At 32.0% G+C, this 21053-nt stretch overlaps 3 long non-coding RNA genes across 3 annotated transcripts; 2 read left to right on the top strand and 1 right to left on the bottom strand.

The window, feature by feature from the left end:
• The first annotated feature begins 196 nt into the window (after positions 1-196).
• Positions 197-13262, top strand: LOC127725371 (uncharacterized). The gene is made up of 4 exons (XR_007992967.1): positions 197-293; positions 6479-6543; positions 11551-11625; positions 13161-13262. It is a non-coding gene; the product is annotated as an uncharacterized LOC127725371 (long non-coding RNA).
• LOC127725369 (uncharacterized) lies at positions 9155-10703 on the bottom strand. The gene is made up of 2 exons (XR_007992966.1): positions 9952-10703; positions 9155-9291 (listed from the first exon to the last, which is right to left on the bottom strand). It is a non-coding gene; the product is annotated as an uncharacterized LOC127725369 (long non-coding RNA).
• Positions 13263-14290: 1028 nt separating the features above from the next.
• Positions 14291-19494, top strand: LOC127725894 (uncharacterized). The gene is made up of 4 exons (XR_007993264.1): positions 14291-14407; positions 15628-15696; positions 17678-17779; positions 19182-19494. It is a non-coding gene; the product is annotated as an uncharacterized LOC127725894 (long non-coding RNA).
• Positions 19495-21053: the final 1559 nt, after the last annotated feature.

Here is a 21053-nt window from a genome sequence, read left to right as displayed (position 1 = left end):
GGGGTTCCAACCCAGGATGAAAGGAGAGGGGTGGGGTTCCAACCATATGTTCCCATTCAAAAACATTGATTGTCAAAAAAGGGGGGGGGGGGGTTCCAACACCCGGAACACCCTCCCCCTGGATCCGCCACTGGGTCCGAGTTCACAATGTTAAGTAGGTCCGATTTGACTCGGTCCTAGTTGTCTCCGGGCCGAGTTGTCCCGTATAACAAATTACAGTTTACTTTCGTTTTTTGGAAAAGAGAGATTGGATTGCCTCTTCCCGATTGGGTTCCTTGAAAGATTTCCGAAAGGTTTTTTACATTATGACATTTTGCAGCTATGAGTAAATCGGGTTACTGGGTTCTAATAGCATGTTTTGCATAAAATATGTCCTCCTTTTCAAAATTTGGAAACCCAATATTGAATGTACGATCATGTAAAGGACTGGTCAAAATTTATTATACCGGTTCAAATTAGCATGGGATATGCACTTTTTTTAACAAAATTTTCATAGGACTTGTATTTTTTTCAAATTTAATGTGCATGGGACATTAACCTTTCGATATTTATCTTAGGTATGGGCGGAGCAAATACATTTTTGCAGTACAGACTAGAGTGTTGTAGTAGTTAAGTACCCGGTCTCACTAATTAGCGACAAGAAGAATAATTTAGCGACAAGAAAAGCCTTCATAGGTTCATATCGTTTCTATGAAGGCTTATGTTATAAACATTTTTGATAATAAAAATCGTGGTTACCCTTCTATCAATGTATAAGTGTCATGCCAAAAAATGACTTGCATGTCCCCGTCTTTCCACCAACAATATGGTAAGGTCCATGTTAAATGGTCGCACATTTTCCTTAAAATTTGAAACTTATTTAAATTGAAAAACAAACACAAGTATTCTTGGTTTTATCTATTTACTTACACAAAACATAACCGGGATGGGGTATTCAGTACGTAGGTGTAACTGGACGCTATTTATCTAAAGGTGTAATACCATCATTGATTTTCCCCTATTAGTCTTTGTTAAATTTGCACTTTTCAAAAAATTGTGCAGAATTTATCTTTGTTTCAAATAAAGAAATACTTGGCATGAGTAAAGTTTTATGGTTTCATGTCGATCCGGCCCCACGTCGATCCGGCCCAAGTCGATCCGTCCCACGTCGATCCGGCCCAACGTCGATCCGGCCCATATTTAAAGTCGATCCGGCCCCAATAAAAAAATATATTTATAAGGAATAAAAATAAAGATATATATTAATTGTAATTCATAAATGTTTATGAGTTTTATTATAATGTAAAAGGTGTACGGTAAAAAAAAATGGCCTTTGACAAATATTTTCTTTAGATGAGTATAAAACAAGTAGGTTGATTATGTTTTCATTACAAGTTTTCAAGATTATTGGGTATAATTATAATAAAAACGTATATAACAGAATTTAGTACAATCAACAGACATCAACATTAATCAGCAGTAATTAGTATTTTCTGTGGTATGAGTGCCAATGAGACAACTCTCCATCCAAGTCACAATACATAGTATTAGTATGAATATTCACAACAAAGTATTCGCTTCATGATTATGTAGATTTGTTTCTAAGTATTATCTGACATCTTCGATTTTTGAACTGTATGTGATTGATTTTTATTTAATATATATATATAATGTATTACATATAATTGAAAAAAAACTTATATTATTTGATTATCTTGCAGGAGCCTGGTCAGCAGTAAAGTCCGTCTTTCCAACCGCCGACATTAAGGGATGTGCCTTCCACTGGGGTCAGGCTGTGATGCGCAAAGTTGCCAACTTGGGATTAAAGACAGCATACTCTTCAGACAAAGCCGTCAACGTGTTCATCAAGAAGGTGTTAGCTTTACCGTACCTGCCAGCAGGACACATCCTCCCAGCTTATAGACAACTTACAGTACCACCTACATCACCTCTTCTTCACCAACTCATGGTCTACATCAACAGAGCGTGGTTACAGTGTTCCGTTTGGAGTGTGGCCCAATGGTCAGTGTACCAGCTGTCCATCCGTACCAACAATGATGTGGAAGGTATTTATTTTTTTATATATTATTTACAAAAAAGTAGAGTTGGTATTTTTGCCGATGAGACAAATATTCAACCGAATTAAATGAAGAGCATGGAAGTAAGCAATTATTGAACTTCTTACAGTCTGATAAATACTACAATAAAATAAATGATATGAAACTGTTATTAAATATTGTCATCTGCTATATTGATTCTTTTCTGTAATATGTTCTCAACATTTGCTTTTAATTTTTAACAGGTTGGCATCGTAGGTTCAACGGGAAAGCAAATGGAAACAAGCTCCACTTCTACAAGATGGTTCCAGCGCTCATTAAAGAAGCCAAGACTGTTTCTAGACAAGTGCGTCTGGTAGATGAACAGAGTCTTGCCCGTTGGCAGCGCACCAAGTATCAACAGTCACAGGGACGCCTCTCTTCACTATGGCAGCAACTTCAAGACGGTACCATCACCACCTCCTTCTTCCTTCGTGCCGTCGGACACATGTATGACATTCCTGTGCCAGACCCAGAACCAGAAGACAACACTGACAGCGACTGATTTAATTAACACTGAGTGAACTGTATAGCTTGTAAAATGTTAGTTCATATGTGGCTACAATCTGTATGTTTATATAACATTTATTTATTAAATGCTTAATGAGTATTCTTTATGTTTAGAATAATATAGTTTGTTCTTGGTGAGCTAATCAAATAGAACCATTATAGTGCTGTACTGCGTATGATAGTAACTGTATATGTTATTGTAGTGCTGCAAGTGTGACCTCTTTTATATTATGTAAGCGACAGTGTAACTGTTAGTGTAAATGATTTAAAAGTTATATATATTTATGTGAGTGTCAGAGATAGTGTGTTTGTTAGTGTGTATGAATTTATTGTTATATTATAGTAGTGCTGATATTATATTTTTAGAGAGTGAACATGTGCATTCAGTGTAATTATTTTGTTATTATCTTGCAATAAAGAATAATGGATACTCATATAACTTGGTTTTTTTTATCTACACAGAACTATTCAAAATATTGTCAACTTTAAAAAAATATATTAACTATATTCGATATTACAAAAAAACAACATGTGCCTCTGATGTTACCTGAAAAAAAAAAATACAATTAATTATTATAACACATAACACCAAAAAAAAGATCAAACTATAAAGACCTTGCTGATTACGTAACCAGGATTTGATTGAATTAAGTGATTACGAGTGGCATTACCTCAGTTCACAATCATCAGACAATTGTTGAATAAACAAACCAATTATAGATTAATGATTTAATTAAACAAGTCATTATATGATGAGTTAAATTTTATAGGTTCCATTGGACTGTAAATATTTATTTAGCTATTCTGTGTGTGAATTAAATAAAATAAAAATCGCCATGACATTCAAAGTTATCATGGAAAATAACTTCATATTAATATGTTGAAGCTGCTATACAAACAGACACAATCACACTCAGTTTCGTATCGATTTAAAATAATTCTTTGACTGGTACACCAATACTTCACTTACCTGTTGTCATCCATCATCGATACTTTTTGCAAAATCAATTTATAATGTTAAAAATCCTCCAAAGTCAATATAGTTTATTCATATTTTATTATGGGGCCGGATCGACTTTGGGCCGGATCGACGTGGGCCGGATCGACTTGGGACGGATCGACTTTGGGCCGGATCGACTTGGGGCCGGATCGGTTTGGGGACGGAACGACCGGATACCAAGTTTTATCATGTCCGCAGTACTATAGAAAAAAATTTCACATAACATTTCATTGCATATAAGAAAATAACCATCACTGGAAGTTAACCAATCAAATTTTCCCCCTTTTTTAACATGTATACAAGCTTTAGTAACCATGTAACCTCAAGTTTCCAAAATATTCTATAGAAACCCCAAATAAAAGAATAATGGTGCTTTGAAATACCCAAGATATATGTTTATGACCCAGTTATGTTTTACTGCAATGAAATGTAGGATCAATTACCTACAACTGTCAAATTCAAGGGAATATTTTTTTTCAACCTATTTTTGTATGCAACTGGATGTGACGTACTATGATTTGGTGGTATTACACCTAAATGCACACAAGAACATCTTTATCGTTTTAGAAGACCCCATAAATTTAAAAGTTACTAAGCATTTATCAACACCTTAAGAAGCACAATCATCCTATTATATATTTGACAGTTCAACCTAATAGAAGTAATATATAAGCAGCCTGGGGAATCTCATTACAAAGTAAGTTTGTACGATCACGGAAAATAATTGAATTAAATTGGATTAAAAAATTACAGACAGCCTATCCTCTCGGTCTTAAAGATAATATCATGGGAATTGGTAATATATCAAGAACCGATTCTGTTAACATTTTGGATATAGTTTCTAAAACTGTTCGTAAAAACCATTCTCAGGGGCGTAGAATAAATCGCAATCAGAGAAAATTTCGTGCCAACAATACAAAAATTTCGGACCTAATTACTATTTCAAAAAAAACAAGGACAGACATTATCTGTTAACCAAGCTCTGTTCTTTACCTGTTAATAAATTACATCAAATTTTAGAGGATTGCAACACAATTTCGTATTGCAGTCCTAAGTATGAAATCGTCCAAATTATAATTGCTTGTTGTTATTCTAAACTATTTCCCAAAATTGATAGCCCTGAAGATCATAAAAAATTTTTTATTACCTCTAATTAGTTATTTTTACAAAAAATCTACCCAGAAATATGTGTTTAATTATAGCGAAGTGTGTAAAGATGTTGATATCAGTGACAATACATTTACGTCATGAAATTGCAGTAATTCAGAATACATTTATGGCCCCAGTTCCCATGTTATGACAGGAGACCTTAACATCGTTCATGACTGAGAGTTAAAATCATTCCTTAGTAAAGGACCTAAATATCGTCCTCCGTCAATTATTAATTGGAATTAGTGTTGTAAGATCATCCATGACTCACTCCGTACTTACTGCTCGAAATGGATAAAACGAGAAAAAACTGACAAAAAATCCTTAGATTCTTTTTTTAATTCAGTAATGAACATAGCTGATATTCCTATTAAACATTTTAAAGAACATTTTAACCCTAACAACAACCATTATAGCCCTATTTCTCATATCAAACATAAGCTAAAAGAACTCACCAAGGAATTTTTTTGTCCCAGCTGATAAGGCTGCTAAGAATATCATTGTTTGACGTAAATTGTACATTGAGGTTCTACAAAAGGAAATCATGAATTCACCGACATTCCAATTGGCTCCATTTTTCGGAAAATGACAACCGTAACAAACATAAACTTTTAGCTGCATCTTTACAAGCAGAATCAAATACAATGAAAGTTCCAACTATGTACTGGCTTCCGAAGCTGCACAAAACATCTTTCAAATATAGATTTATTTCGTCTTCAAGCCATTGTTCCACTACTTAACTGTCTATTCTACTTATAATTACTAGTACACTTGGTACAATCAAAAACCTGGTAATAAATTGTTCAAATAAGGCCTTTGAAAATAGTGGAATTAATCACTTTTGGAGTGTCAAAAATTTGTTGGAAGTACTTGATAAATTGAATGCTTATTTTGGTGATTTCGAATCTGTTCAAAGTTTTGATTTTTCTACCCTATTTACCACTTTGCCTCATAGTCTCATTAAGAAAAAGTTCACACACCTAATCAAATGGGCATTTAAACCCTTTACATTCTCAATTTTATTAAACAGATATATATATTTACAGTTTACTGTATAAATGAATAAATCCACAATTATTTAATGTGTCAAATATTTAATCACTATCCAAATTCAGAGCTGTATCAAGCTTGAATATTGTGTCCATACTTGCCCCAACTGTTCAGAGTTCGACCTTTGCGGTTGTATCCAGCTGCTCCAGGCGGAGCGCATTTTTTCCATTGTTATAAAGTGTCAAGTTTTATCATGTTTATTGGTGTTCCTTTTCAATGTTTTCACTAAAAACAAAAATGTATATATATGTTTTGTGAAATTTGATATTTATAAGGAGATATGGGTTATACATCAATGACAACAACCAAATGATAGAAATAATGAAAAAAAAAAAGACATCTAGAGGCTTTATACGCATTCTTCAACATAGATGTGATTATACAATATTTAGAGCTGTAAATCTTCCCGTGTACAATGTATATAAAAGTTGTATTAACAAAAACAATCAAAGATTTCTCATAAAAACTTAATTCTAATATATTGTATGGAGGAATATTTCTGAGAGGAAGATGTACATGTGCAGGGGGCAACATCTTATAGAGGAAGATGTACATGTGCAGGGGGCAACATCTTATAGAGGAAAATACCATAAAAAAAAGGGTTACAGCCAGCCTAACATTGGGCATATGAGGCTTTGCACTTTACTGCATTCATCAGTATTATGATGGTGATAAGAATGTCTTTGTTTTTTAGAAAACTCACAGCAGTTGACATGGTTGAAGTCATGGAAGAAGATGACCTCTCTTTAGAATGTATTGGTAAGATTTTTATGCCCCACCTACGATAGTAGAAATCATTATGTTTTTCAGTCTGTAAGTTCGTTCCTTTGTTCGTTCGTCCATTCGTTCGTTCGTCCGTCCGTCTGTTCCGCTTCAGGATAAAGTTTTTGGTCAAGGTAGTTTTTGATGAAGTTGAAGTCTAATCAACTTGAAACTAAGTACACATGTTCCCTATGATGTGATCTTTCTAATTTTAATGCCAAATTAGAGTTTTGACCCCAATTTCACGGTCCACTAAACATAGAAAATGATAGTGTGAGTGGGGCATCCGTGTACTACCGTGGACACATTCTTGTTTTTATAAAGATATGACCCCATATCAACACTCTATTCTTCAAAAGGGAATGGAACACTTATACACACAGAGAAACATATATGTATTGATATAAAAATAACAAGATGTGGCATGAGTGCCAATGACACAAGTCTCCACCCGAGACCAAATGGAATAGAATTTTACAACTATAGGTCAACGTATGGCCTTCAACAATGAGCAAAACCCATACCACATTGTCAGCTATATAAGGCCCTGAAATGAAAAATTTAAAACAATTCAAAGGAGAAAACTAACGGCCTGATTTATATACAAAACAATGAACGAAAAACAAATATGATATTCAAAAACAAACGACAACCACTGAATTACAGGCTCCTGACTTGGGATAGGCACATACAGAATGTAGAGGGGTTAAACATGTTTGAATGTGCCAACCCTCCCCTAACCTGGGACAGTGGTATAACGATCGATACAACACAAACTAATGATGTATAACACCATATTACATTATTATTAGCATACATATGTAAAAGAAGGAAAAAATTGTAAATTGAATGTTCACCTTAAAAGTTTTCTTTTGTCTTTGTGGAGATGTCTGATTCATTTGTAGATCTTTTCCTTTTATATTAGTAATCCACCTTCTGACCATAGTCATGTTTGGTTTTAGACAGCCAACAACGATGCACAAGATCAGCAGTTGTAATGTATTGAAAGTGCTCAGTGTTTAAACATTCCTCATATCCTTCTGACCATAGAAAAACAGCTGCCATACTAACCTATTTTTAAAAGTTATTATGGCCATGATGGCATTAAAAATTAAATATGTAATCAAAACTTTACACATTTCTAATATGAGTTCTTCTTTCACTTTGGAAACAAAGCCATGTTCTAATTCCAATAAAACATGGGCTGCACGTGATTGACATAACAATTGAAATTGCAACGTCAGCTGTGTTTTGAACAACGCCGTAAATCAAAAATGGCATTTGTTTTAGTGTTGCTTTAGGAAATTAAATAAAATCATTCTAAAAGTAAGTTTACATGTATCTGTTTATTTGTTTAACATGAAAAGGTTGATTTTCTATAACGATTTGGCTTCATCAGCCTTTTGAACGCGTATTATAGGTCTGCTTCAAAGTACAAAAGTTCTTAATTTTCCTATTTCAACGTTTTGACTTCATCAGCCTTTTGAACGCATATTATAGGTCTGCCTCGAAGAACAAAAGTTCTAAATTTTCCTATTTTAACGTTTTGGCTTCATCAGCCTTTTGAACGCGTATTATAGGTCTGCTTCGAAGAACAAAAGTTCTAAATTTTCCTATTTTAACGTTTTGGCTTCATCAGCCTTTTGAACGTGTATTATAGGTCTGCTTCGAAGTACAAAAGTTCTAAATTTTCCTATTTGAATCAAAATACTTCTTTCATGCTATGTCCAATGCTAATTTTAACATTGGTCATGTTGGTAGGCATTATATTTGTCAACATTTTACACCTCGCTTACACCTGGTATAAAGATATTGACAAATATTATGCTTACCCATGATAAAATGAGCATAAAGCATGGCATAAAGGAATTATTTCTTAATTAAAAAAAAAATATTTTTTAAAGTAATTTAAAAAGAACAAATATTAACTCTTAGGCATTGTTAGGTAGTGAATTGAACAAGCAATTACTTGTTAAAGTAGTACTTCTGACCATGCTGACTGATTAGTAAATCTTGATTAAAAATCCTGAGTTTTCAAATTTCTTCTCAAATATTACAGGCAAGTTTTCAATGTTTTACCCCTATTAAGAATATATGATATTTAGTATGTAGTTGTATAAGCATTAGCACATTTTATTACCATGGAGATTATTTAGCCCTGTATCTCCAGTCATAGTTCAATGACTGAATATTTTGCATAATTTACATGTATGCTAAAGTATTGCTGTTATAATTTCAAAATCAAAATAACAAAAAGGGGAGATATTTATCTCTGTGTTTACATCCCTTATGGAAAAATAAGGCTTCTTGCAAATATTTGCGGCAATGTTGCTGCAAATATTTGCGGCAATATTGCTGCAAATATTCATTTTTCGTATGCAAATTAGTTTTCTTGCAAACAGTTGCTGCAATATTGCCGCAACAATTTGCGGCAATATTGCAGCAAATGTTTGCGGGAAAATCAGTAGCTATGATTGTTGCAGCAATATTGCGGCAAATTCATTAGCTGCAATGTTGCAGCAATATTGCAGGAAAATTAATTTCTTGCAATATTGCAGCAAATCTTTCAACAATTTCAGTTGAAAAATTAGGAATTAAAAACTAAGCATTTAAAAAAGTATGATTTAATAATAAAACAAAATTTTCTCTGTCCTCTATAGGTTGTTGTGTTACATATCTGTGTATCCTTTAGTTCTGTTTCTCTGTACTCACTGTCCTTAAAGTTGAATTTTCTGATTTCAAATACTGCAAAATAAAAGTTGAAGAATTTAGCATACATTAAAAGAATAACTAAACATTATAAAGATATAAAGATATATATTGTAAATTCTGGACTTGTAAAATGAAAATAACTCTTTATAAAGAGATGATTACAGACCAATTTTTCCAGCATTTGTTTCACTTAAAGGGTCAATGTCTAAAAGTTATCAAGTCCTTCTAGAAATTGCATATTACTATACATTTAACCTTATGCCAGTACTAGGTTGTTATTGCTTTTTTGAATATTTGTTTTTCATTGAACTATAACATAATTGGTCTTGTCTATTCTTTAAAATTTTTGTGATTAGTGGTGTATATATTAAAGCTAAATATTGTTGCCATTTGTTGAAAGACCTCTTATTGGCAGTCAAATCACAGATCTCTAATTTAATACCAAACTGCTTTTATTAGAAGATTTCTTGTTTCAATTTAAGTAATGTACTTTCTAAAACATATAGTCTTAAATAGATTTAAAAAAATATCTCCTGTCTTACACAATTTTAATAATATTCATGTGCATAAATCTATTGTCTTATACTTTTGTCAACTCTATTAAGTTAAGAAAACTCTTTGAATATCACTATTTTGAACTGTAAGAGCAAGCACTTATTCAAAATGGTGGACATTCAACTCCATTGTACTTACCAAAAGATGTTATCCAAATTATGTGTAAACACCAATCTTCCTAAATCCAAGAGTCATGTCAACTGAAGGCTATCATATGCACTATCCAGTGTCAATAGAATTAATTGGAACTTTTGGATCTAAATCCATTGTAAAATTCATATTACTTTGTTCATGATAGAAGACATCTTTGTTTGTTGTATGCATGTTCATGTCCAGTTCAAATTTTGAATATGTTGATCAAGGTTGCTTAGGGTATTGTGACAGTGTGATCCCTTTGAAATTTGCCCCTAATTATAAATATCAATTGCCTAAATCTTGAATATTTGTTATATATTATAATAAAAAAATAATTATATATATATATTTTTTTTTTATCTTTGATGTTATAAGTTATAATGGAAATATATACAAAGAAGAAATGCTCTACCCTTAATTTGGCCTCAAACTCTGTGTACATTAATTTATGGTACTTCCTGTCTTTACCACTACACAGAGATAAATTGAAACCAGATGGCACATTACATTTCTATCACCAGCTCATATTACTAATTGAGATGAGAAAGATAATTTGTGTATACATAGTTTTAAAATAATGATACTAGAAATTAAACAAAATGCAACCTGCAGGTGAGGCTAAATTCATTTGATGGAAAATATTAGAATTAAAAATATTGTTCATAGAAAAATGTCACAAAAAAGTGACAAAAAGGCATAATAATACATGTAGAACAAAAATTATTATGACTCAATTATTTAGATTAAACTTGTTGAACTAAATACCAAAGTATTCTTGAAATTCTTTCCTTACAAAATATCATATAAATGTGATGTACAGTTTAGGAATTCTAAAAATATAAGCATTGTTATTTGAAGATTTATTTAAAATAAATTATTCAAATATCCAGATATTTCTGAGTAAAATAAAGTATGACGACAACAAATTTAGATAGTTAGAAGTATCCATAACCAAATGTTCAAAGAAACAATATGTTGTGTATTATTTGAACCTTAAATCTTAAAACAAATTATCATATGTAATATTTTAAAATGCTTGAAATATTGGTGCAAACTATCTGATTGTCTGACATTATTAAAGAAACTTTTCTTGCAAAGTTGTTGCAAAAAGTCATTCCTTAAATAATAAAAGAAAAGGTTCCTGCAACTTTCTAGCAAACAAATTCTTTCTTGCAACATTGCAGCAAACTTGCTGCAATTTTCTTGCCAACAAATTTTGTTGCAGTAACATTGCGAGAATGTTGCAGGTAGCTGCAACAACCTGCAACTTTCTTGCAAACACTTCTTGCAAACAAATTTGTTTGCTGCAATATTGCCGCTATATTGTTGCAATATTGCCGCTATATTGTTGCAATATTGCAGCAAACTTTTCATTTCTGTAAGGGAGTTTGTTCCACTATTTTAACAATGTTTAATTTGTTTATCATTAATCTATGTCTTGTACATTTGTAGGTAATCCCATTGTGACATAGTCTTCAATTTATTGAAGGTTGTCATGCACTCACTATACATGCTATATGATCATGATGATAGAAGAAGTATCTATATAGATTAATGAGTGTAAATTTGTTATTTTTAACCATATTAAAAATCATTTTCCAGAAACAAGTAACACAGATGCATGGACAGCAAGTGATTACAAAAATCACACCAAACAGGAATCTCCCATAAGATTAGGTATGTTAAATAATTCATTTCTGTTTAGAATAGTTTTAGAATTATTTAATGGACAAATAAAAATAGTTGTTCACATAATGTCACAGGACAGAGTCAGACTGGCTGTTCTTTCTCTAAAAGGTTGTTTGCAGATTTTCAGTAGTGAACAGTTTGATATCTCAAACATGATATGACAGTTAATGATATTGCTACGTGTATATGGAAATTAGATATTGTATCCATCTGGCTAGGTGTTATAGCTCATTGATCTTTATTTTGACTTGCCCCTCCTTCACATTGCTGGAGAAATTATGAAGTTCCCGCTGATTAATCGATGGTAGACCTATATACTTTATAAAGTTCTCACTGATTAAACGATGGTGGACTATAAGTTATCTACGTTCATAGCCATAGATATGGATATTTTAACACCCTGAAGTATCCAAGTACACCCTTCGGCGAAACGAATTTATCCCCGGTCTTAGTCCAAATCTTGTGAATTTTAGAGAAATTCAACCACAAAATGTAACGTGAAAGCAACGTTTTTTTCTTTTTTTTTAAATCTTTTATTGAAATTTGGGAATTTGACATATTTTTAACGGGGTGTAGGGTAATACCTTTGGTAGAACCCTACAGGTAGTCAAATATGAGACGTTTTTAATCCAGAGACAGCGAAACGGGAATGGGTTGAATTTGGCGCATAATGTTGTGAGAGTTACATCATAGACGGTGTGAAGTCAACGTGGGTCATTTGCATAGCTAGGTCAGTAGTCCCATTCATTGACAATGTGGCAGCCAAGTGATGCATTTACTAAAATGAGTGCAAATGATCGACATAATAAGATAAAATCGTTAGTTGATTAAATATTTATTTACATCATGGATAATCTACAGAATTCGATATATCACAAGGAACAACCATGGAACTAAGGAAAATGCGCGTGATGTTCCCCGTTGTAATGGGTAGCAACGTCCGGGTATATGGGTTAGCAACACCCAGGGGCTATGGGTTTTGTAACGTGTGTTAACCAATCAAAATCCTAGAAATATACTAAGCCAGGGATAACTATACTTATCATCTTATCTGTCTTCGTGTCCACCAGTCTCATGATTATTCACCACTATTAAAAGGTGTGTTGGATGCAAGAAAGAAAGCCATACATTCAAATTAATGGTCAAAAATGTAGTTCAAATCTGAGACTAAGCTATCCCTGTGCATTTGTATAAAAATTGTTTAGCTCTTTAACTTTAAGCAGTTCCTCCTTCAGATCGAAGCTGGGTAGAAATGATACAGAATGCATGACCATTGAAGTGTTGTCCATTTGAGAAATGTTACTGACAATTTATCTTTTACTTTCACTTTCTTCACAACTTTGCGATAGCATGTAAACCATTCATTGTGATATCATTTCATGTTAACAATATGAAACTACTTTCTGTAAACCACATGAAGCACGTTCTAAGACCAAAATAACAACAACACCATGTTGTCAACCTATACATTGCTATAGTCTTTGATGTGTAAAAACTTAATTATTCGTTGGTTTTTTTTACAGGTAAAGCATCTCCAACAGCAGTTGAAGATATGGATGAGTTAACGTACTTAGATTGTCATGCTAGTGTTCAGTCTACAGGGCAGACCCCACCAGACAGAGAGAGTAAGTTTATCACCCTAGAGTTCCTATTTTGCTCTAAAGAAGAATCAAAGCGAAATCTAAGTCACCCTTGATTTTTAAGATTAATTTCCCAATGTAGCCTCATGATATGCATTCAAAATACATTTCTGGATTTACCTACATGAGGAACGCTCAAAACAGAATATTATAACATGTTATGTATAATCTTCAAACACAAACCTGTGAAGGGCCCTCGTCTGCTCAGCATATGCAGAAATTATTGAAGTCAATGAAACAGGTACACATGCACAGTGTAGGCATTAAATCCAAAACCAGTTTATATATCATTTTTTTTTACTAAATTGAAACAATTAGTCATTTGTCAGCAAAATATATGAAAAAGGGTACAAGTTATTTGTAGTCGACAGTCTTCTTACAGTTTTCAACCCAGATCTAAAAGTGGTGGTTTCCTCCACCAGTAAAAACTGTCACCATGATAAAAACTGGCAAAGTGTATTGACAGTTGAGTTAAACAACAAACAAACTGACAGTGTTTTGGACTTGTACAAATTTGAAACCAGGCTACATATTCATATCACAAAACATGTTTTTTTCCTATTAAAATATGGATTTAATTTGCCACTGGACAACATTTAATTGCCATCCACCATCGATATCATCCTTTTAGACTTTTTTTTTTTTACTGTGTATATTGAAATATTTAAACATGTTTGTTTTTAATAATTTAAAATTGCGGTTCAGTTAAACATGTAAACTGATTATGGTGGACAGTTGTCTCATCAGCAATCATACCACATCTTCTTATTTTTATATGTACACTGTTTATGAGACAGACATTGTTGTCAATGATTGTTATTGTTTTCTTATTATGCATATGTCCACTGGCAAATATTCCATTGGTTTTTCATGAAGAGAGTTTTAAAGAAAACTATTGTTACAGTACTACTTGAATATTGCATATGTACAAAAATCTACTTTACATCTACTTCTTAGTGTGAAATATTCTTCACCAACATTCTAGTTAATTTGATATTTCTTAGTAGCTGCTAGATATGGAACCAAAATACATCCACCTGAAACATTTAACAAGAAGATGTGTATGCCTTTAAATTCAAATGACAGTACAGTGCAAGAAAAGTTTGATCGAATTGGAGATAGCAATAAAGGTATAGAAATATGTTATGAGTAAAGTTTACAACATTCAAATTTAGTACTTAAGACATGTTAGAGGGGCAGTTAGGCCATTGCAATGACTTAGTGTCTATTGGTTTTCTGTATGTAAATGTTTGCCATACTAAACACTTTGAAAAACTGCTTTATCATGTTAATAGCCAATCAGATACATGTCTTTCTGTTTCGAATAATCATATTCCAAATCTGATTCTAAAATTGTTTTTTAAAAAGAACAAAGGTATAGAACATAAACAGTAATAATTACATGACATATATTATATAAATAGAGTCACTGGACATCTGTATTAAAGAATGATTTGATATTTGGTCTGGAATTTTATAGTAGTGTTGAATTTTATTGTTTACAAGATTTTCAATTCTGGTGTGCAATCACTTCCTGAAAAAAGGAAATAATGTGTGCATGTCAATGTCAGTGAGATAGCAACCCAGCAACAAGATTCTATAAAGACATCTACATGTTAACATGTATGACATTTAAAGTTTTCTACAATAGATGGGCGACTATACAATGTTAAGCTTTTAATTGTTGTGTTCATGGAATTGTGAGTAAATTAAACAGCAACTCAACAATCTGCCATCAGCACATAGTTTTCCTTATACTCATGATAATAACACAAACATGAAGCTATGACATAAGAAAACCACTGCTGACATCCTCAACTTTTGGTCTTTGGTGGATAGTTGTATCATTGGCAGTCATCCTTCCCCTTCTCAATTTGGATCAGTGGACAAACAAAATGTTAAAAAAAAAGAACATTCAATAACAATTACAGCAAAAGTACTTCACCTCAAAAGTAACTGTAATTAATAACAAAAAAACACAATATTAAGAAATGTTTACTCTGCCGATAAGAAATCATTCTGCCCTACTCTCTGATATTTGTTGCTTTTTTAATAGTACTACAAGGAATACGAAATACAGCAACAATATAAACAGTACAGGAAGACATGACATTGGGCCATTCTTGAACAAAATTTACAGAAAAAAAAAAGAATCATTTCAGTACTGCTTCAAACTACACAATAAGCAAACTAATGGATATGCAAAATATACACTCAGATGATTATATGCATCAGACAGGTTTCATTTGACCTTGACCTCTGTTTCAAAATGCATAACCATTTAGAATCATTAAAGTTTTTCAGGAGACAGGAGATCTAAGTGTGTTCAAACTTGTATTTATTTTTACAGTTCATAATAGCGAAAAGAAAGATAAAGTGACCTATAGAAAAGTATGTGAGGCTTCTAAATGCAAAAAAGGTAATGCCTGTACTAAAGTCCTTTTTTTTGTGATTGAAATATGCAGTGAAAAGTAGACTATATCCAGTAAAATTTAGCATGTCTTGCTAACAGTGACTAACTATTTTACAATCAGAAACTCAGAGCTGTTAAATGTATTTTTACTAAAGGGTGTTGTTAGGAGCAATACAATTAACAATGTGATTGTTATAGATATTACTTGAGGATCATTCTTTAATGAATATAACAACTAAAAGATGAACAGAAGGTTCTGTTTATAGAATCACTGTGGGGCATGCATGACCCATCTCATTGGTTATGAGTTTAAAAGGAAATATTTCGTTTTGTGCTGATTTGTTAATAGAAAAATAGAAAAAATTTGTGAATACATCAACAAAAGGATTGTATAAAGAGAAAGTTCCGTTTGAGTCCATAAATGTTTTTGTAGATTTCTGTAAATTGCAGATTTAAATCTTGAATAAAACATTGCTATTTTTGTTTTAAATTTTTTATGTACTTGTTTAAAAAAGCATTAGATTGTATTTATTTAAACAAATGTAGTAAATTTTCTGATAAGTTGACCATTTGACACATGGTGAGAAACAGTTTACAACACAACCCTCCATTTTATTGTCTGCCTGCGACGAAAATCACAGTATTCGAGACATACGGATACTTGGCGGCGGCAGATGTGATGTAAACTATTTGTTTTTTGTTTAAAAAAAGCATTAGATTGTATTTATTTAAACAAATGTAGGTAATATTTGCCACTGGACCTTGAACACCAATCCATATTATCATCTTGTTGGTTTGTACACCCCCACATACTTTACTAAACCAAGTCGTCAAGAGAGAAAGCATACAGATGAATTAGAACATAGGCTATGTGCAACATAAGAATGAAATAAGGTTTTTGTATCGCCTGTGATGAAAGTTACAGAATGCGAAACATAGGGATTACAATCTGGCACGGCGGTGGCTTAAACTATTTTTTAGAAGCTTTATATTTCAGAAGGAAGAAGACCTGGATGATTCAAACCTTGTATGCAGATGCCTTATTGTACAAAGTTTCAGTCTGTCATATGTCCATTGTCATTGACATCATTTAAGTTTATTTTGTCATGTTAACTTCTCACTTATTATGAGTAATAGGGTAACAATATTTTGTACATGGTTTCATTGCAGGGTCTACATGTCTATCAGACAGGATTCACCTGATCATGACCAGTGATCAAGGTTTAGTGTACATGATCCTGTCTGTATCTCAGATACTATAAGCAATAGGTCAATTATATTTGGTGTAGGGAATGATTGCAACATCTACATGTCTCATTGGCCGGTTTCATCTGACCTTGAGCTCATTTTCATGGTTCATTGGTGTATGTTATTTTTTTCTGATTTGGCTTATTTGTTAGATACCATAGGCAATAGGTCAACTTTATTTGGTCTATAGAACATATAACATGTATATGTCTAACTGACAGGATTCATCTGACCTTGACTTCATTTTCATGGTTCATTAGCCAAAAAAAAATGATTAGTAAATGTAAAGTTTTCATGGTCATGTTTTTTTTTCAGATACTTTAAGCAAAAGGTCAACTATATTTACTGTTTGGAATTATTGCATGGTATACATGTCTGTCTGGCACGGTCCAGTTGACCTAGACCTAATTTTCATGGTTTATTGGTCAATGTTCAGTTTTGTAATTAGGTTTCTTGGATACCATAAGCAATAGGTTAACTATATATTTGGTGTATGGTAAGATTGTAAGCCAAAGTGAACATGTCTGGCTAGGTTTATCTGACCTTGACCCTGATCATGACCTCATTTACATTGATCATTGATAATGTTAATTTTATTTGAAACTTATAGTAAAACCTTCATATTTATACACAATTTCAGCTTAATTCAAACATGATATGTAAAGCAGGTGAGACATTTCAGCTTGTGCACCTTTGTCTTGATTGTCTCTCTGAATTGCTAATTTTGGGTATTTTTCAGGCATTTCATTACCATATTCGCTGATATTTGTTTGTTCAATTTTTGCCGCATGTTGCGTAAACTCTGGTGCTGCAATCAGAAGAATAAAAAGATCTGATAATGGTATGTAATAACTTGTATTTTTAGTTTTGAAGTATTATCATATCTCTAAATAAAATTGATTGAACTTATAATAAAGTTGAAAGTGTGTAATATTATGAACATCTAAATTTGGAGGGTTTATCATTGTAAGACCTTTAACAATGGATTGTTATATGTTATTAATAGAAGGGTAATGACTTGAAGTGAGTTATCATTTAAACAGTGTGGAAAGTCATATTTTCTTCATCTTTTTGACAAAATCTACCATGTCAATTTTAAATGAACTTTGTATGATGTATAAATCATGTAAATTGACAAACCGAAGAAAGGACACAGACCTTACTATTTTTTTTCTTCATTTTTCTCACCTGGCCCAAAGGGCATTGTGAGATATTGCCATCACTTGGCATCCATAGTTGTCGTCCATCATCCATTGTTGTAAACCTTTTAAACATTTAAACAAACATCTTCTCTGAAATTAATGGACCAATTTGTTTTTGGCAAAACTAACAGTTGAGTGATAAAGTCTCCTTGGAGACTCTTGTTTTATGTATTATGCTGTGTTTTTTTTTTTGCATAACTTGTAGATTGCTTGTTTTTTTGGTTTTTTTTTAAGTGTGCTTAATTTCTATTTTAGTTTTGGTTTTCCTCATTTTTTGAGGAAATGCATGAATAAGCTTAATCCAAGATGCATTTAATGCATGTTTGTGTATATATTATATCCAAGTTTTGAGGTCAAATAAGATAAAGATTTTGTTTACATATTTTCTACTTTCTTATACAAATTTAAAGCTCAAAACCCTCAAGGTAAGACACATTTAGTACATGAAATATCAGACAAACTCATAGGAATAGCTTTCTATTTATGATTGAAAGAAAGATGAAGGTGTTCCAGTTTTATACCCTGTGCTATGAAGTAAGGGGGATAAACATGTTATGAAAGTTCTTCAGTCCATCTGTTATCATGTTTTCCAGATTATTTACCAAACGCTCTCTCCTTTCATCAGACTTGAATTTTAATTGGTTATAGGGTAAACATATAATAAGAAAAAGGTTCAAGGTCAAGGTCATAGTTGCTTACTGGGTAATACAAACAATGCTTAGTTCAGAATTAGAGTTTCCAGATTGTTCCTCTAGAACCTTACATTGGATTGAAACCAAAATTTAACATACAGTAACATATTATGATTGGAAGATCCCTATTTTGAGATCGCTTTCTGTGGCAGGGTTAAAAGGGTTTGTTGATAGGAACTTTTTATTTTGCTACAATTGTTTTACTTGAGTATACAAGGACCATCTGCACTTTGCTCACAATCCAATACCAAAAGGGGAAAACATATTATTGATATCATCTTACCTTCTGAATGACTATATAAATTTCATGGAAAACATTTTTGATTCAAATGTATTGTTTGATGTTTAGAGCAAACAGTTGAATGTCAGGTGAGCTTTATTAATTTCATGTTTGTACTAGCTGTTTTCTAGTTATTTTTTTTTTCTTTAACTTTATAGCAAAATATGTATGTTTATGTAAATCTGTCAATTGGTGATGGCCCCTTGCATGGTGTAGGCACCATCACCATGATATGAATATGTGATAAATCTGAGGCGTAACCTTAATGTTTGCTAGCTTTGAGGAGGGTGCATAGGTTGCAATTTGTTTTTAGCAAAGCAAAAATGAATATTTATTTTAGACACTAGAAGTTGAAGTTATTCTTAAACATGACTATTTCTGTACCCTCTGCAAGTATTTTAATTTTATTGGTGTACTCTTGTAAGCCAAGTCTTATTTAACATCAATTAAGAGCCCTCATATATCTAATCAGATATTGATTTTCAAATTTAATAGTTTAGTTTTCTTTTTTATCACACAAAAGTTATTTTTTATGTTTAATCTGTACAAAATCTGACAAATTTAGCACAACCTGTAGCTTGAAAAACGGCTCTGTGACACACATTTTTAGTCTACGTGTACTGCTGCCTTTGCATGTTTTTGTGTGTTACACCTTTGATGTATTGTATTACACAAAATCTAATACTACAAATGTATAATTGTAATTGTATGCGTATGCATGTCTTGTCCTTAGTTTTTTTTTTTTGCCTTTTGCTTTTATAACATTTTATAACATGAGCTGCGTTGTATAGAAATCAACCTTATGCAAGTGTACGTATACTTGTACATGTATAAGACATTGATTAATTTTGGAACATTCAGATACGAAATAAAAGATGAATTTTGGTCCGTTTTCTAGGGTTCTTATCACAACTCAATTTTCAAACAGTCGCAGACTTTCCGTATAGATTTTTTTTCAATCCGAAATAGGTTAACAGATGTATTGATATTCATTTGCATAAGGTGGATTTCTATACGACACAGCTCACATGTAAGCATGTTGAACAGTTGTGTATTTGATTAGTTTGAAAAAATAACCAAACACTATACATATTATATATCCTTTTGGTTTCAGGTAGTGAAACCAAGTTTTATTAACAATAAAGTTCCTTCTGCATTTAATTTTTGTAAACACAATCCAAGATAAGAATTTTTAGCTCTGCTCCACCTAATTAATCAATACCATGTTTGTACATGTTTGTGTGCTTGCTTTAAAAAGAATCACTAATTTTATTGATTTGGAAAAAAAATTGACAAGTATAATATATATCATGTATATTGTTTGAATATGAAAAATTACTAGAAATATGATTAGCAGTGAATTATTATCCTTTAAATTTAACTTTCAAATTTAAAATGTTAATAACATAATTATATTTGTTTTGTTTGCAATTTCCCTTAAAATAAGAAATCCAATACTGTTTAAAAATAAAAATAAATAAACCTAGTGATGATCTATTGCCTTCATTTCTTATACATTTTCAAAAAACCACATTCTGTTCAAAGAGGACATTTTAAATTTGTAATTGTTACAAATAATTTTAAACAAGTGTGTACTGGAAAACAGCCTAAAATATTAAGATAATGAAAAGTTATTTTCTTGAATATTTTATCAAAAAGTATGATTCATGAGACTCATAATTCAATTATGATGATTTTAATTTATATATTGCCTCACATTAAAAGGTTTTATACACAAAACTCTAAAATAATGCTTCAATAATCAAGAGTGCATCCGGCTGTGTCGTGTAACTTAATGAATGGGAACCATAAACAAGTTGTCATTAGAATCTTGTTGCTATAATTGTTATTGTCTATGGGGAACAGCATGTATTAATGATTTGCAATTGGTTGGAATATCTTATTCAATTTTTGAAATATGATTACAAAAGACAAATCATA

This window comes from Mytilus californianus, unplaced genomic scaffold (genome assembly GCF_021869535.1).
Source record: "Mytilus californianus isolate M0D057914Y unplaced genomic scaffold, xbMytCali1.0.p SCAF_15, whole genome shotgun sequence".
Taxonomy (NCBI): Eukaryota; Metazoa; Mollusca; class Bivalvia; order Mytilida; family Mytilidae; genus Mytilus; species Mytilus californianus.
Note: the sequence above shows the minus strand (reverse complement) of the source record. Positions and strands in the feature narration are given on the sequence as shown.